The sequence below is a fragment of the Mustela erminea genome, chromosome 1 (genome assembly GCF_009829155.1).
Source record: "Mustela erminea isolate mMusErm1 chromosome 1, mMusErm1.Pri, whole genome shotgun sequence".
NCBI lineage: Eukaryota > Metazoa > Chordata > Mammalia > Carnivora > Mustelidae > Mustela > Mustela erminea.
The window spans coordinates 72114821-72134158 of NC_045614.1; the positions used below are offsets into that span (position 1 = coordinate 72114821).

At 41.2% G+C, this 19338-nt stretch overlaps 1 pseudogene; it reads left to right on the forward strand.

Moving 5' to 3' along the window:
- The first annotated feature begins 18452 nt into the window (after positions 1–18452).
- On the forward strand, positions 18453–19122 carry LOC116576226 (annotated as a pseudogene).
- Positions 19123–19338: the final 216 nt, after the last annotated feature.

Consider the following 19338-nt stretch of genomic DNA (forward strand, 5'->3'; position numbering starts at 1 on the left):
AGGACCACAGAGAGAAAGCCCACATGCTTGTGGTGGGTCCAGAGACTGTGAAAGGTGTGGATGTAGGTCCCACAGAGGACCAGGCATGTCAACATCTGTCAGAGGTGGGGCCAATTCCCATGCAGGACGAAAGCCCATGATAGCAACTCCCCACTTCCTTCACCCCCCAGTGCTTGGCAACCAATCCTCTGCTCTCTGCTTCTATGCCTTTGACCATTTTATACACCTCATGGTCATGCAAACACACAGTATTTGTGTTTCTGTGATTGGTATATTATGCTTAGAATAAGGCTCTGCGGGCTCATTCCTGGTTCTGCACATGATAAGTTCACTTCTCTTTTGAAGTTGGAATAATATTTCACTGTACTAAGGTACCACATTTTCTTCATCAATTTTTCCATTCACCTGTGTATAGACACTGGGGCTCTTTTCACTTCCCGGTTATTGTGTAGATCACTGCAGTGTTTATAATGTTGAAGATGTAGCCTAGAGATGCTGGTTTCCTTTCCCCTCACACTGTACCCAGAAGTGTGACTGCTGGATCATGTGGTACTTCTATTTGTAGTTCTTTAAGAAACTCTTAACTATTTTTAATTATGTCTGTACCATTTTACATTCCCACTGTGTGTACAAAGGTTCTGATTACCCATATCCTCTTCAAAATTCTCATGGTTCTTTTTTTCTTCTTTCTTTTCCCTCCTGTCTCCTCCCTTTTCCTTTCCTTTTTTTCTTTCTGTTACTGTCATGTGGGCAAGTGAAGTGATATCTCTTTGTCCTTGGATTTGCAGTTCCCTGTTGATCAGTGATGTTGAGCAGGTTTTCATATGTCTGTTGGCCATTTGTACATCTTCTTTGAAGTAATGTCTATTCAAGCCTTTCTTCCATGTTTAGACTGGGCTAGTGGCTTTCTTGTTTTTGTTTGTTTGTTTTTGTTTTTGTTTTGTTTTGTAATTCACATGCAGGAGTTTCTTATACATTTTGAATATTAGTTCCTTTTGCAATGTGAATTTGCACATGTCTTCTCCATTTCCATTCTCTTGATTGTTGAAGAGGCTATTCTTCTCCATGATGTAGTCATGGCATCCTTGTTAAGATCATGAGCCCAGGTATGTGTATTCTTTTGGGGACTCTCTATGCTAATTGACTGTTTTCTCTGTCATTTTTATGGCAGTACCATATTGTTAGAGTATTGTAGCTTGCAGTACATGTTTTTAAAATTTTTCACTATGTCAATTAGCCAACATATAATACATCATTTTTTTAAATGTAGTGTTCAATGATTCATTAGTTGCATATAATACCCATTGCTCATCATAACACATTTTAGGTCAGGAAGAGTGGAGATTCCACTTTTTCCTCATGCTTGAGATTGTTTTCTCTATTTGAAGTTGCATAGGTATTTTAGCATGATCTATTCTGTTCTTATAAAATGACATTGGAGTTTTGATAGGGGTTGCATTGAATTTTACATTGCTGCTTCTAAGACGTGGGTATTGACCTCAGTGTTTTGGTGTCCTAGGACCTCAAAAAGTACCTGGCAATGGTGCATGGGCCCAGGAAATACTGGAAAATGAATGATCCCTTTAGGTTAGCACATTACTCAGCAAGGAACAATGAAGGGATAGGCAGTTATATCTCCTTCTTCTTTGGGTTCTACAGCTCTGCTATCCAGGGTGTATCCTATATCTCTTTGCATATAACTAATTTCATTCAGTCATTCATTAACTCAATTAATTCCAAGGAAAGAAAACATCAAATTGCTCAGTCACACTAGCCATATTTCATGTGGATACCTGAGAGTTGGAATTTGGTTTCTAAGTTTGGTTTTGAGAGTGTGAACAGTTGATTCCTGTAGTTTCTCTGTTACATTTCAGTTCACAATTGTGATGAGGGTTTTATTGAAGGGCTCAGATTCCACCAAGCCCAAAAACCTTTTGAGAACCCATGGAAAAAATCAGGGAGTACTGGATGAACCATCAAAACCTCAACTACAGAAGGAAGAATAGCTGGGCCCCTCCCTCCAGTAATGAGATTGCTCATGTGCGTGTGCCTATAGGTTTGATGGTGGAGAGCCTTCAAGATGATTCCATCCAGAGTGGGGAAGACTCTCCAGGTCAAACAGGACTCAGGTAGGAATCAACGGGAGACGGTTCCAGGTAACAACTGGGTTGCACCTGCTGATCTGGAGTCTGCAAAAGTGCATGTGAAGTCAGAATAGGGAAAAAGGTGTAGAAGTCTGATTTGCTCAGTTCATAACTTAATGACATAATAGGAAGAGGGATTGTATCTGTGGGCTTTGAGTGTGCTGTCTTGGAAAAATTCTGTTCTTGCTTTGCTCTCTACAACTTTTGTTCATCATGAAACCTGCACTCCCCTCCCTTTGCCACTGCTGAATGTCTGATCTTCGTTTTGTTCTGTTCCTTCTTAAAAGGCTTGGTTCCTACAGAGATACCTCCAGTCCTCAGAGCTCAGAAGTATGTCCAACAAGAAGTCCTACAACTTTTGTAAAAGCTGTCCCAAACAAAATGCCTCTTGATCTCATACAGCCCCACCTCATGTTTCCCACAGCTACAGAGGAAGGCACGCTGGCCATATCCCAGGCTTAGGTGCTCCAGAGGTCCCCATCAAAAGTGAGACAGGCCCTTGGTGTCCAGATGCAACTTCAGTGGTTTTCCAGTGGAAAAGCCATCATGAAAGGATGCGCACATAGCCACTGGGGAGAAACAAACCTGGAGGTATTAGTCAGGGGCACTTGACAGTTGCAGGCCTCAGAAACAGAAGATGTTTATCTTTCTAACCAGGAGATAAGACTGGGAACCCTTGTAGACAAAACAAAGGGAACCTCTGATACTGCCACCACCCCCGAGGTAGGTTTAGAATCACCTCTAAAGACCTAGCATCTGAGGAGGATGCAGCACTCCAGGGCACTCCCAGTGCATTTCTGGGTGACACCAAGGCCATTTTCAGTGACAGCACTTGGCAGCCTTCCAGTTCTTTCCCCCTGCCTGGAGTAAGGTCCGCTCCACCAGCTCTTTCCAGTGCCCAGCAGGAATGCACAGCAGGAGAGATCCTGGATGAGGCAGGATTGTCAGGGCCCAGTGGCCACCCTAAATTCCAACTGAGGGGCAGCACTGTTCATCCTTTATCTCAGAGGACACACAGCTCCCCTAGTACCCCCCTCCTCTCTGTCAGAGCCCCTATCAGTCACCTCTTCACAGTCATTGTTCCCAGCCCTGTCCACTTAACTGGCTGATCCCTGCTCGCTCCCAAGTATCAGGCAGGCCTGACTTGCTGTGTCCCCAAACCTGCTCCCTCCATCTCACTAGGCAGTGAGTCTGTATGCAAAGACCATCTCCTGACTGGCCAGATCCAGAAGCAGCTTCAATCCCTGTCTCCTTTAAGCTGAAGCCAATCCGATTCCCCTCTTAAGGCGGGAGGAAAGAGACCCTCTGAAACCCACGGCCTCAGTGACAGCTGAAGCAGATGCCAGTGATGCCTTCCCTATTGTTCCCAGCACCTCTGAAATGGTGATCCCACCATCAGGCAGATTCTCTTCACCTGGCAGAGCTCCTCTCCCAGTAGGGTCCTAGTGGCCCTCCTCAGGTCAACTTGCCCATCACTGCTGCTGCCACTTCTTGCCCCTCTACCAGCCCACCTGAAGGACAAAGTCAGCTAGCCTCTGACTTTGAGGTCAACCTCATTGACACAACTGTGTTTCAAGGCACTACTGCCCCTAATATCACATCCCCAGGGGCCCACCCTGTCAGAGCTCCCTGACTTATAGCTGAAGGCCCAGAGTTGCTGGCTGCTTCGCTGCCCATGGGAGGAAGTGTCTTTGCTCAGGCCTCTACTCCTAGCAGCCCTGTCTCTGTGGTGAACACAGCAGGAGCATCTTGCCAGGAGGATGATGCCTCTATCCCCTACCCAGGGCTTGTTAGTTCCCAAACTGCTGGGCCCTAGAACATGACTTTTTCCTCCAGGTCTGGATTGCCCTCTTTGGGGTGGAAGAGGAAAATTCTTGGCCTCAGGAAATAGCTCCCTTGAGAATTACTCAATGTCCATTTTCCTCCCAGGCTGGACCATGCGAGCATCATTTAGATGAGAAATGCATGGTTAGGTCTGACTCTTTGACCTGGAGCCAACTGGGTGTCCACAGATACAGCATTCTATCCACACCCCTGCAATTATGCCCCCAAATGGGCGGTTTCAGGCTGTTGTTCAATTCCTGGGACACAGTCTTCACAGGACAGGTGATGGAAGTACTCACGTTCCATTTCCTCCAGGCCTGGATGTGGCAGGACTCCTTCTGCCTCCGCTTGATTCCTTCCCCTCCCTCTTTCCTTCCCAGAACCCTCGTGTCTTCTCCAGAACTTATCATAAGTCCTTGTTTCTGTTCCTCTGTGCAATTGTTACATGCCTCTGCTATGGAGATCACGGGTTCAAATGTGATGTAACTGATTCAGATGTGATGTAACATGGGGACCAGACCTGTTTCCAAGTTCCTGTGACTCAGCTAACAGGGAATAGAGAGTAGCACACCTTGATGGCTAGAAGGACTGACATGTGCATGAGAAAATGTATTTGGGGTTTCAGGATGCAGGCAAGAGTATCGGGGTACCAGGGGATGGACACACCAGGAGACTTATCCCTGCCTGCTGGAACTGCAGCTGCTGAAACACCTTTCAGACCTGGAGCAGGCTGGACATCCCTATGGTACACCCAGGGTCTACACTCTACATGTTTTGTCTTGTCTAGCATAGTCCTTTCTATTTTGACTTTTTGTTTTATCATCTCAGGCCAAATCATGTACCTCAATATCTTACCTAGACAATATGAGCCTGGCCTTACAGCTGTTGAGGTGGGGAAAACAAGGAGGCTTTCATTGTAGGGTGTGTCATACCGCTGAGCAACTCTTGACATCCTATTTTAAAAATCAGATGGATACGCTGATTATGTCTCCTCTTTTTTCCAATAATAAGGCATGACAGGGAACTGTCTGCAGAGAAAAAAAAGGTAAGGTTAATTGTTTTAATTTTTTAAATTTAAATTCAATTTAGTTAGCATATACTGTATTGTAGGGGTAGATTTTAGGAATTCATCAGTTGCATATAACACCCAGTGCTCATTACATCAAGTGTCCTGTGTAATGCCCATCACCCAATTACCCTATCCACCCACTCATCTCCCTTCCAGCAACCTTCAGTTTGTTTCCACGGTTAATTGTCTCTTGTGTTTGCCTCCTTCTATGTTTTATATTATTTTATTTTTTCTTCCCTTCCCCTATGTTCATCTGTTTTTGTTTCTAAGATTCCACATATAAGTGAAATCATATGGTATTTGTCTTTCTGCTAAAGTTCATTTTTTATATAATTAATAGATTTCCAGTTTGTGATCTGTTATATATGGAGCTCAGACATCATCACTCCTCATTGCATCAAGGGAAAAGCTGAACAATCTGAAAATCAACAATTATCCAAAAACCCAGCAGAGAACTGCAATCTCAGGGCAAACTGCCACCACAGAAACTGGAGAGGCAGGTAAATAAAGATGAGCCACATCCTCAGAAGCACAAGCCTCTGCAGGAGCCAGGATCTGGCCTGAAAATTCATACTATGACTCAGGAATCTCTGGAAGTTCTGTGGGCAGGAGCTAGAAAGTTAAAATCTCCGGGGATAAGTTTGGTGGGGAGCTCTGCATTTCCACAGTTGATTTACTTCCAGTAGCTGCCCTCCCTTCCCGACAGGATGAAGTTCAAGGAAAAGTGCTTTGACTTATTTCACTCAGCATAATCTCTTCCAGTCCTGTCCATGTTGCTACAAAAGTTGGGTATTCATCCTTTCTGATGGAGGCATAATACTCCATACTGTATATGGACTGGTAGAGATTATGCTGAGTGAAATAAGTCAAGCATAGAGAGTCAATTATCATATGGTTTCACTTATTTGTGGAGTATAACAAATAGCATGGAGGACAAGAGGAGATAGAGAGGAGAAGGGAGTTGAGAGAAATTGGAAGGGGAGGTCCATGAGAGACTATGGACTCTGAAAAACAATCTGAGGGTTTTGAAGGGGTGGGGGGTGGGAGGTTGGGGAAACCAGTTGGTAGATATTAGAAAGGGCACGGATTGCATGGAACACTGGGTGTGGTGCGAAAACAATGAATACTGTTACGCTGAAAATAAATAAATAAATTTTTAAAAAATAAGGGAAAAATATCTTTATTCCAACATTCAGACCGTGCCTGAAATCATTTTCCTGAGAACAGAGATATGAGTGAAGAATATGACAAATGCATACAAAGGTGAAATTCTACACAGATTATTGTTGATAATGTAGAAAAGATTATATAGGGGCACCTGGGTGGCTCAGTGAATTAAGCGGCTACCTTGGGCTCGGGTCATAATCCCAAGGTCTTGGGATCGAGTCCCACATTGGGCTCCTTGCTCAGCAGGGAGCCTGCTTCTCTTTCTGCCTCTCCCTGCCACTCTGTCTGCCTGTGTGCTTTCTCTCTCTCTGACAAATAAAATAAAATGAAATGAAATAAAATAAAATCTTCAAAAAAAAAAAAGTGCTTTGACTTCTGGCAGGAAGAGAAGAGAAGCAATCATGAAACACACGCAGTGCCCTCTGATCTCCTTAAGGAAGACTTCCCTTAAGGGAAGCTGTTTCATCAGAGCACCAGTTTGGGTTTGACTAAAGCATCACTGGCCCAGGGAAAGTAAATCTCCAAATCTAGACCCCTCCAGGTTTCTGTGTGGTGAAGAGAACCGACTCCTCCCTTTGCTATTCTCTTTCCTAATGGGAACAAAGGTCTGAGAATCGCTGGTAAAGGCCAAGTCCCAGGGACACAAGTTTGTTAAACCCTGAGAGCTAATCATATACACAAAACTTCCTTACACCATTCTGATGTATTAATATGGCCCTGGTATAAGAAGTAATTTCAACTCAAGAACATCAACCCTCAGATCTTACTGAAGAAGTAGCAAGGAAAACCCAAAGTAAACAGAAGAGACACACAACAAAAGCCTCTTTCAAAATACAAGGCACCTGAGAGAAATTTATATCTTCAAGCACATAGGGCTTGCACCAAATTGTGAACAAGGGACTGACACCCAGAACACACCAAGTCACATTAAAGACAGTTTACTTAACTGGTTTTTCTCAATGCATCATGCACAGATTTCCACCAAAAATCACAAAGTGTGTTAAATTGCAAAAACAGTATGAAGAAACAGAGCCCTCATTAGAACCAGATTGGGATACGGCCAAGATTGCAGAATTACAAGGCTGGAAGTTTTAAACAAAGAGATTAAATATTTGAAAGCCTCCAGTAAAAGTGGACAGCATGTAGCACTTTGTAAACAGAGAGGTGGACATTCTGGGAAAGAATCAAATGGCAATAGCAGAAAAAAATTATCATATCCAAAAAGGAGAATGCCATTTGGTGAGCTCTGGAGTGAGGAAAACCTAGTAAGCTTACAAATATGGCACCAGAACCTTCTCATACTAAAATTTAATAGTGAAAAGACAAATGAAAATAGAATAGTCAGACTAAGATGGAAACAGGAAGAAATTGACAACCCGAATAGACTCAACCAGTAACGAGTTTGAAGCAGTGATCAAAAACCTCCCTCCAAAACAAGAGTCCAGGGCCTGATGGATACCCCGAGGAATTCTACCACACATTTAAAGAAGAAATAATACCCATTCTCTCACACACACAAAAAAACCCCCACAAACAGAAGAACTTCCAGACTCTTTCTATGGGGTCAGCATTACTTCAATCCCAAAACTAACCAAAGACCCCATCAAAAAGGAGAATATCTTTTTCAACATTTCCTTAGCAATTCAGGTTTTTTTCTGGTTACATACAAATTTTAGTATTGTTTGTTCCAGAACTTTGAAAAATGCCGGTGGAGGGGCACCTGGGTGGCTCAGTGGGTTAAAGCCTCTGCCTTTGGCTTAGGTCATGATCCCAGGGTCCTGGGATCAAGTCCCGCTTTGGGCTCTCTGTGAAGCAGCGAGCCTGCTTCCCTTCCTCTTTCTCTGCCTGCCTCTCTGCCTACTTGTGATCTCTGTCTGTCAAATAAATAAATAGAATCTTAAAAAAAAAAAAAGAAAAAGAAAAATGCCGGTGGAGTTTTAATCGGGATGACATTGAAAGTATAGATTGCTCTAGGCAGTATAGACATTTTAACAATGTTTATTCTTCCGACCCAGGAGCATGGAATGGTCTTCCATCTTTTTGTGTCTTCTTCAGTTTCTTTCATGTGTGTTCTGTAGTTCCTCGAGTACAGACCCTTTACCTCTGGTTAAGTTTGTTCCTAGGTATCTTACGGTTCTTGGTGCTATAGTAAATGGAATCAATTCTCTTAATTTCCCTTCCTATTTTTCATTTTAGTGTATAAGAAAGCAACTGATTTCTGTGCATTGATTTTGTATCCTGCCACATTACTGAATTGCCGTATGAGTTCTAGTAGTTTGGGGCTGGAATCTTTCAGGTTTCCCACAAAAAAAATCATGTCATTTGCAAAGACAGAGAGTTTGACTTCTACTGTGCCAATTTTTTTTTAAGATTTATTTATTTATTTTACAGACAGAAATCACAAGGAGGCAGAGAGGCAGACAGAGAGAGGAGGAAGCAGGCTCCCCGCTGAGCAGAGAGCCCGATGCGGGGCTCGATCCCAGGACCCCGGGATCATGACCTGAGCCGAAGGCAGAGGCTTTAATCCACTGAGCCACCCAGGCGCCCTACTGTGCCAGTTTGAATACATTTTATTTCTTTTTGTTGTCTGATTGCTATTGCTAGGACTTCTAGTATAATGTTGAACAACAGTGATGAGAGTGGGCATCATTGTCATGTTCCTCATCTCAGAAGGAAGGCTGTCAGCTTTTCCCCATTGAGAATGATATTCTGTGGGTTTTTCATAGATAGATTTTATGAAGTTGAGGAATCTTCCCGCTATCCCTATACTTTGAAGAGTTTTAATCAGGAACAGATGCTGTATTTTGTCCAGTGCTTTTTCTGCTTCAATTGAGAGGACTTTGTGGTTCCTCTCTCTTCTCTTATTGATTTGTTCTATCACACTGACTGATTTGCAAATGTTGAACCATCCTCGCATCCCAGGGATAAATCCCACCTGGTCTTGGTGGATAATCTTTTTAATATACTTTTGGATCCTATTAGCTAGGAACTTGTTGAGAATCTGGGCATCCATATTCATCAGGGATATTGGTCGGAAATTCTCATTTTTGATGAGATCTTTGCCTGGTTTGGGGATCAGGATAATGCTGGCTTAATAGAAAGTGTCTGGAAGTTTTCCTTGTGTTTCTATTTTTTGAAACAGCTTCAGGACACTAGGTATTATTTCTTCTTTCATTGTTTGATAGAATTCCCCAGGGAATCCATCAGGTCCTTTGCTCCTGTATTTTGGGAGGTTTTGATCACTGCTTCAATCTCGTTACTAGATATTGATCCATGCAGGTTGTCAATTTCTTCCTGTTTCAGTCTTGGAAGTTTATAGGTTTCCAGGAATGCGTCCATTTCTTGTAGGTTGCTTAACTCATTGTCATATAGCTGTGGATAATAATTTCTGATGATTGTTTCTATCTCCTTGACTAATCTGACTAACATGATCTCTCTGCTTTCATTCATAATTGTATTAATTTTGGTCCTCTTTCTTTTCTTTTGGATTACTTTTGCCAGTGGTTTATCAATCTTATTAATTCTTTGAAGGAACCTGCTTCTAGTTTCACTGATGTGTTCTTCTTCTTCTTCTTCTTTTTTTTACATTGGCTTCTTTTATTTATTTATTTATTTATTTATTTATTTATTTATAATTTCTTTTCCGTGTTCCAGAATTCATTGTTTATGCACCACACCCAGTGCTCTATGCAATATGTGCCCTCCATAAAACCCACCACCAGGCTCACCCCACCCCCAACCCCCTTCCCTCCAAAACCCTCAGTTTGTTTCTCTGAGTCTACAGTCTCTCATGGTCCAAATCCCTCTCCTATTTCCCCCAATTCACTTTTCCTTTTCTTCTCCTAATGTCCTCCATGTTATTTCTTATGCTCCACAAGTAAGTGAAACCATATGATAATTGACTTTTTCTGCTTGCCTTATTTCACTCAGTATATGAACCCTCAATTCTATTGTCAGCTAATTTTTGTCAATGCAGAAAAAATATCCAATGGGGGAATAAAAGTGTCCTTAATATATGGTGCTGGGAAAATTGGACAGGTATATACGAAGAAGGAAACTCAACCATTCTCTTACACCATACACAAAGATAAACTCAAAATGGATGAAAGACCTCAATGTGAGACAGGAATCCATCTAAATCCTAGAGGAGAACATAGGCAGTAACCTCTTTAACGCCAGTCACAGCAACTTCTTTAAAGACGTCTCCAAAGGCAAGGGAAACAAACAAACAAACAAAATCAACTTTGGGACTTCATCAAGATCAAAAGCTTCTGCACAACAAAGGAAACAGTCAACAAAACAAAGAGGCAACCCATGGAATGGGAAAAGATATTCGCAATGGACACTATAGACAAAGGGCTGAGATACAAGACCTATAAAGAACTTCTCAACTCAGCACCCTAAAAACAAATAATGAAATAAAAAAAAAATAGGCAAAAAAAAAAGGGCAGAAGACATGAATAGACACTTCCTCAAAGAAGACATACAAATGGGTAGCACATGAAAAAAATGTTGATCATCATTAGCCATCAGGGAGAATAAAATTAAAACCACATTGAGATATCACCTTACACCAGTTAGAATTGCAAAGATCAACTAGGCAGGAAACAACAAATGTTGGAGAAGATGTGGAGAAAGAAGAACCCTCTTATACTGTTGGTGGGAACGTAAGTTGGTGCAGCCGCTTTGGAAAACAATGTGGAGATTCCTTAAGAAGTCATTGAGAGAGCTACTCTATGACCCTGCAATTGCACTACTGACTTATTTACCCTAGGATACAGATGTAGTGGAAAGAAGGTCCATCTGTACCCCAAAGTTCATAGCAGCAATGTCCACAATCGCCAAACTGTGGAAAGAGCCAAGAAGCCCTTCAATAGACAAATGGATAAGGAAGATATGGTTCATTTATATGCAATGGAATATTATGCCTCCATCGGAAAGGATGAATACCCAACATTTGCAACAACATGGATGGACCTGGAGGAGATTATGTTGAGTGAAATAGGTCAAACAGAGAAAGACAATTATCATATGGTTTCACTTATTTGTGGAATATAAAGAACAGCATGGGGGCCTTTAGGAGAAGGAAGGGAAAAATGAAGGGGGAGAGAGCAGTGGGGGATGAAACATGAGAGACTATGGACTCTGGGAAATAAACTGAGGGCTTTGGGTAGGAGGGGGTGGGGGATGGGTGAAAGTGGTGATGGGTATTAAGGAGGGCATGAATTGCATGGAGCACTGGATTTTATACACAAACAGTTAATCATGGAACACTACATCAAAAACTAATAAGGTGGAACATAAGGAATAACATGGAGGACATCAGGAGAAGGAAAGGAAAAGTGAATTGGGGGAATCAGAGGGGGAGATGAACCATGAGAGACTGTGGACTTGGGGGAAAAAACAGGGTTTTGGAGGTGAGGGGTGTGGGGGGTTAGGTGAGCCTGGTGGTGAGTATTGAGGAGGGCACATATTGCATGGAGTACTGGGTGTGGTGCATAAACAATGAATCTTGGAACACTGAAAAAATAAAATAAATTTAAGAAAAAAAAACTAATGAGGTACTGTATGGTGACTAACATAACACCATAAAAATAAAGAAAATAGGATAGTCAGAACTGTGGGACAATGACAAAAGATGTAACATCTGTATACAGGAAGTAATAGAAGGAGAAGAAAACATACAGCAAAGAATTAGCAGAAGTACTTGAAATACTAATGACAGAAAATTTGTCTTTCATGTACCTGAACTACAAATCCAAATCTCAGAAAATCCCAGCAGAATACCTCTCAAGGGACCAACAATTTTGCATATAATATAAGCCTGAGAAACATTAAGATAAGAAGAAAACCTTGAAAGAGTGACGGAGATGAGAGAAACTTCCCTGTTGTAAAGCCAGTATAAGAATTACATTGGTTTCTCTTCAGCCAGACAAAAAGAGAAGCAAAAACAGAGTGGAATGACACACTTCAAGTACTGAAAGAAAAAACACTGTCACCCTGAATTCGGTATTTATCTAATTTACCCTTCAAAACTACCCAATATCAAGGACTTCAGGGCACTGTGTCCTTTATAATTCTTGCTGAGATTTGAAGTGCTCTGTTTTCTGTTAGCCACTGGGGAAATCTGATGAAAATGACCTTTAAATAAGTAATTATAGACTAGGGGGAAAGTGAAGGTTAAATAAGGACTTAAAAAAAAAGAAAAACACTCCTTTTGGCTCCAGTGAAACTTTCTTGAAGGATATGTTAGAAGAATTAATTGCCAAGGAAAACAGTGTAAAGCACAAACTCAGGTTCAATCTGAAAACAGTGTTAGAGAAGGAATGAATAGACTTTAGGATTTAATTTTCTTATTTTAAATGATAAAGCAGACTTATTTTGTTCAAAATATACTTGCAAAAATCCATTTGTGATAACTGACATGGAGAAGTAAAATGTGTGAGAACAACTGCATAATGAATGGAAGGCAGGAATTGAGGATTCTTTGTTTTAAGGTACCTACATAAAACGTGTTCAAAGGCAGTGTTACTTGAGAATGAATTCAGGTTAATTGTAAATTTACATTGAACACTTGAGGGAAGCCAAATAAACAATGTAATCGAAAAGTGTAATTGGCATCCCACAAAAAGAGAAAACATGGAATCGTATAGCTTGCTCAATTAAAAGCAGAGAAGGCAGAACAAAACTTAAGAGGGAAAGATAAGGAAAGAACAAGGGCAGTGAGTAAACACAGTTCCAATATGGTAGACATGTACTCAACTACGTCAGTAACCACTTTAAAGACAAGCAGTCTCACCTTTCCAAAGAAAACATCCAGATGGCTAACAGACACATGAAAATATGCTGAACATCACTCATTATCAGGAAAAAAACAAATCAAATCCACAATCACATACCACCTCACATATATCAGAATGAATAAATTTAACACAAGAAATAACTGGTGTTGTCAAGGGTGCAGAGAAAGAGGAACCCTCTTGCACTGGTAGGAATGCAAACTGGTACAGCCATTCTGGAGAAAGGTGTGGAGGTTCCTCAAAAGATAAAAATAGTACTACCTTATAATCCAGCAATTGCACTACTACGTACATATTCAAAGGATACAAAAAAAAATACAGACCCAAAGGTGTACATGCACCCAGTATGGCAGCATTATTAATGCTAGCTAAATTATGGAGAGAGCCCAAATGTCCATTGACTGGTGAATGGCTAAAGAAGATGTGGCATATATTCACAGTGGAATAATACTCAGCTATCAGAAGTATGAAATCTTGTCATTTGCAATGACGTGGATGGAGCTAAAGTGTATTATGTTAAGCAAAATAAATCAGTCCAAGAAATACAAATACCATCTGATTTCACCCATATGTGGAATTTAAGAAAAAAAAAAAAAACCACATATGACCATATTGGGGGGGGCAGAGAGAGCGAAACAAACCATAAGATACTCTTAACAATAGAGAACAAGGGGCACTTGGGTTCATTCAGTTAAGGATAGCCTCTGGGTACTGTAATGGGATCTTGCATCTGACTTTGTGCTCAGCGGGGAGTATCTTTCTCCCTCTTACTTTGCCCCTTCCTCCCTCCACTTGTGTGCGTGCCCCTCTCTGTCTCAAATAAATAAAACCTTTAAAAAAAGAGAGAGGAAAAACTGAGGGTTGATAAAGGGAGGTGGGTGAGACTGGGAGGATGGGTGAAGGGTAGTAAGGAGGGCACTTTAAATGATGAGTACAGAGTATTATTTTGTGCAAGTGATGAATCACTGAATTCTACTCCTGAAACCAATATGGCACACTATACATTACCTAGCTAAAATTTAAATAAAAATATGAAAAAAACGAAACAAATAAAATAAATAGGAACCATCTTTATACAGTAAATAAAAGAGTATTTATCCTTTCTAATGGAGGCATAATACTCCATTGGATATATGGACCATATCTTCTTTATCCTTTCATCTATTGAAGGGCACCTTGGCTCTCTCCAGAGTTTGGCAACTGTGGCCATTGCTGCTATGAACATTGGGGTATAGATGGCCCTTCCTTCCATGACATCTGTATCTTTGAGGTAAATGCCCAGTAGTGCAATTGCAAGGTCATAGGGTAGCTCTATTTTTCATTTCTTAGGGAATCTTCACACTGTATTCCAAAATGACTGCACCAACATGCTCTCCCACCAACAGTGTAAGAGGGTTCCCCTTTCTCCACATCCTCTCCAACACTTGTTGTTTCCCATCTTGTTAGTTTTGGCCATTCTAACTGGTCTAAGGTGGTACTTCAATGTAGTTTTGATTTGATTCTCCCCGATGGCTAAAGATGAAATTTTTTCATGTGTCTGTTAGCCATTTGTGTGTCTTCATTGGAGAAGTGTCTGTTCATGTATTCTGCCCATTTTTTGATGTGTTATCTGTTTTTTGGGGGGGTTGAGTTTGAGGAGTTCCTTAGAGATCTTGGATATCAGCCCTTTCTCTGTAGTGCCATTTGTGAATATCTTCTCCCATTCCGTGGGTTGCCTCTTTGTTTTGTAGACTGTTTCCTTTGCTGTGCAGAAGGTTTTGGCCTTAATGAAATCACCAAAGTTCTTTTTCGCTTTTGTCTCCTTTGCCTTTGGAGACATGTCTTGAAAGAAGTCGCTGTGGTCAATGTCAAAGAGGTTACTGCCTATGTTCTTCTCTAGGATTTTGATAGTTTCTTGGCTCACGTTGAGGTCTTTTATCCATTTTGTGTTAATCTTTGTGTATGGTGTAAGAGAATGGTCAAGTTTCATTCTTCTCCATATTGCTGTCCAATCTTCACAGCACCATTTATTGAAGAGACTGTCTGTTTTCCCCTGGATATTTTTTTCCTGCTTTGTCAAACACCATTTGACTATTTGAGTTGCAGGTCCATATCTGAGCTCTCTACTCTGTTCCACTGGTCTGTATGTCTATTTTTGTGCTAGTACCATGCTGTCTTGGTAATCAAAACTTTGTAGTAAAGCTTCAAATCAGGCAACTTCATGCTCTCAATTTTGTTTTTCTTTTTCAACTTTTCCTTAGAAATTCAGGGTCTCTTCTGGTTCCATACAAATTTTGTTTGCTCCCACACTTTGAAAAATACTGGTAGAATTTTGATCAGGATGGCATTGAAAGTATAGATTGCTAACAGACACATGAAAAAATGTTCATCATCATTAGCCACCAGGGATATTCAAATTAAAACTAAATTCAGGTACCATCTTTCACCAGTTAGAATGGTTACCCCAGATACGGATGTTTTGGAAAGAAGGGCCATCTTACCCCAATGTTTATAGCAACAATGGCCACAGTTGCCAAACTCTGGAAAGAGCCAAGATGCCCTTCGACAGATGAAAGGATAAAGAAGATATGGTCCATATATCCAATGGAATATTACTCCTCCATCATAAAGGATGAATCCCAAGTTTTGTATCAACATGGACGGGACTGGAGGAGATTATTCTGAATGAAATAAATCAAGTGGAGAGAGTTAATGATCATATGGTTTCCCTTACTTGTGGAGTACAAGGAATAACATGGAGAACATTGGAAGAAGGAGAGGAGAAGTGAGGTGGGGAAAATTGGACAGGGAGATGAACCATGAGAGACTGTGGATCCTGAGAAACAACTGGAAGGTTTTGGAGGGGAGTGGGGTTTTGGCTGCGCCTGGTGGTGGGTATTAAGGAGGGCATGTATTGCATGGAGCACTGGGTGTGGTACATAAACAATGAATCTTAGAACACTGAAAAAAATAAGATAAAATTCAATATTTTTAAAAATTGCTCTTTTGTAGACTATGACTTAGTACAAGCAAACAAATCCAGAAGCAATAAATCCAAATAAATCCAATCCAAGTTGGTCCCATGGGGGATATTAAAAAAAAAAAAAAGACAGAGCATCAAAATGGATTTTAAAGACATAAGTACCACCCTCATGGTTGGTGAAGCCATGAAGAAACTACCAGAACACACTTTAATTATCACAATACAGACAAAAGAAAAAAGGAGAAAAAATTATGCCACCATGATAACACAAATGAAATGTAAACCATAGTAGCTACATTTATTTCACACAAAGCTGACTTCAGAACCAGGAAAATGAGCAGGGATAAAGAAAGGAGTTACCTAAGAGGAGGGGGTCCATTCTCCTGTAAGACATGAACAATCCTTCACCTACATGCATCTGACAATACAGCATCAATGTATGCGACACAGCAACTGTTGATGATGGGAAAGAAAAATGGAAAAATCCATTCCCTTGATGGACGGACATTCGATACCCAAATTCACTATTTCAGCATGAAACACTGCTCTTTCAGTAATTGATACATGCCATCATGCACAAAGTCCTTAAAGATGAGTTGAACAGTACCTTTGATCAACTGAATCTAAATGACAATTATGTAATGTTGTATCTAGCCACAGGAGAATACAAAGTCTTCCCAAACTCAAGTGAAACAGTCACCAGAATAACCATATTCTGAGGTTTAAAAAAATGCCTCATAAAATTTAGTACAACAGACCTCATACAAATTATGTTCTTAGACCCCAAAGAACATAAACATAGAAGGCTATAACAGAAAGATATCTAGAAAATTCCAAAATATTTGGAGACTAAGCATCACATGGATCAAAAACAGAACACTCAAAAGAATTTTCAAATATTTTGTAATAAATTAAAGTGTATGTACACCTTTATAAAATTTGTGGACTACGTGGGGGAGGAATCAAGATGGCGGAGAAGTAGCAGGCTGAGACTACTTCAGGTAGCAGGAGATCAGCCTAGATAGCTTATCTAAAGATTGCAAACACCCACAAATCCAATGGGAGATCAAAGAGAAGAACAGCAACACTAGAAACAGAAAATCAACCACCTTCTGAAAGGTAGGACTGGAGGAAAAGTGAATCCAAAACAACGGGAAGATAGACTGCGGGGGTGGGGGGGGGCGGCTCCCGGCAAGTGGCAGAGCAATGGAGCACAAAATCGGGACTTTTAAAAGTCTGTTCCACTGAGGGACATCGCTCCAGAGGCTAAACCGGGGTGAAGCCCACGCTGGGTCAGCATGGCCCCAGGTCCCGCAGGGTCACAGAAGGATCGGGGGTGTCTGAGTGTCGCAGAGCTTGTAGGTATTAGAACAAGGAAGCCGGCTACAGAGACAGAGCCGAGGAGTGAGCTCTCAGCTCGGGGTTACCTTGAACGGGCCGCAGGCTCGGTGACCCTGGAGCGTGGCCAGAGGCCAGGGAGACGGGAGTAATTGGGCACTATTCTCTGAAGGCGCACTGAGGAGTGGGGCCCTGAGCTCTCTGCTCCTATGGGCCAGAGACTGGGAGGCCGCCATTTTCATTTCCGTCCTCCGGAACTCTACGGAAAGTGTTCAGGGAACAAAAGCTCCGGAAAGCGATGCCGAGCGGATTACTCAGCCCGACCCCTGGTAAGGACGGTGCAATTCCGCCTGGGGCAAAGACACTTGTGAATCACTACAACAGGCCCCTCCCCCAGAAGAGCAACAAAAAATCCAGCCAGGACCAAGTTCACCTACCAAGGAGTGCAGGTTCAATACCAAGGAGAGCAGCGGAATTCCAGAGGAGGAGAAAACAAAGCACTGAACTCATGGCTTTCTCCCCATGATTCATTAGTCTTGCAGTTAATTTAATTTTTTTTTCAATTCTTTTTTCTTCTGCTGCTAATTTTTTTTAAACTTTTACCCTTTTCTTTTCTAATGTTTTTAAACTAGTTTATCTACCATATATATTTTTTTTCTTTCTTATATTTTTTCTTTATTCGTTTTCTTTTTTTAATTGTTTCTTTTTTTTTTTCTGAACCTCTTTTTGTCCCCTTTCTCCCCCCCACGATTTGGTGTCTCTTCTGATTTGGTTAAAGCGTATTTTCCTGGGGTCTTTGCCAACCTCTTAGTATTTTACTTGCTCCTTCATATACTCTTATCTGGACAAAATGACAAGGCAGAAAAATTCACCACAAAAAAAAAAAAGAAGAACAAGAGGCAGTACTGAAGGCTAGGGACCTAATCAATACAGACATTGGTAATATGTCAGCTATAGAGTTCAGAATGATGATTCTCAAGGTTCTAGCCGGGCTCGAAAAAGGCATGGAAGATATTAGAGAAACCCTCTTGGGAGATATAAAAGCCCTTTCTGGAGAAATAAAAGAACTAAAATCTAACCAAGTTGAAATAAAAAAAGCTATTAATGAGGTGCAATAAAAAATGGAGGTGCTAGGAAGAAGGGGCCGGCCTTCGAGTGACAGCGACGCAAGATGGCAGCCACCACGGGCTTGGGAGTAAAGGTCCCTCGCAATTTTCGACTGTTGGAAGAACTGGAAGAAGGCCAGAAAGGAGTAGGAGATGGCACAGTTAGCTGGGGTCTAGAAGATGACGAAGACATGACACTTACAAGATGGACAGGGATGATAATTGGGCCTCCAAGAACAATTTATGAAAACCGAATATACAGCCTTAAAATAGAATGTGGACCTAAATAGCCAGAAGCACCCCCCTTTGTAAGATTTGTAACAAAAATGAATATGAATGGAGTTAATAGTTCTAATGGAGTGGTGGACCCAAGAGCCATATCATATCAGTGCTAGCAAAATGGCAGAATTCATATAGCAACAAAGTTGTCCTGCAAGAGCTCCGGCGCCTAATGATGTCTAAAGAAAACATGAAACTCCCTCAGCCGCTGAAGGACAGTGTTACAGCAATTAATCAAAAAGAGAAACCACAGGCCCGCCCCCCTCCCCCATTCGATTTAAGCAGTCATTTTCCACAGTAGTACATTTTCTAGATACGTCTTGTAGACCTCAAAGTACTGGAAAGGAAGCTCCCATTCAAAGGCAATTTATCTTAAGATACTGTAAACGATACTAATTTTTTGTCCATTTGAAATATATAAGTTGTGCTATAACAACAAAAAAAAATGGAGGTGCTCACTGCTAGGATAACTGAGGCAGAAGAAAGAATTTGCAATACAGAAGACCAAATGACAGAGAATAAAGAAGCTGAGCAAAAGCGGGACAAACAGCTATTGGACCACGAGGGGAGAATTCGAGAGATAAGTGACACCATGAGATGAAACAACATTAGAATAATTGGGATTCCAGAAGAAGAAGAAAGAGAGAGG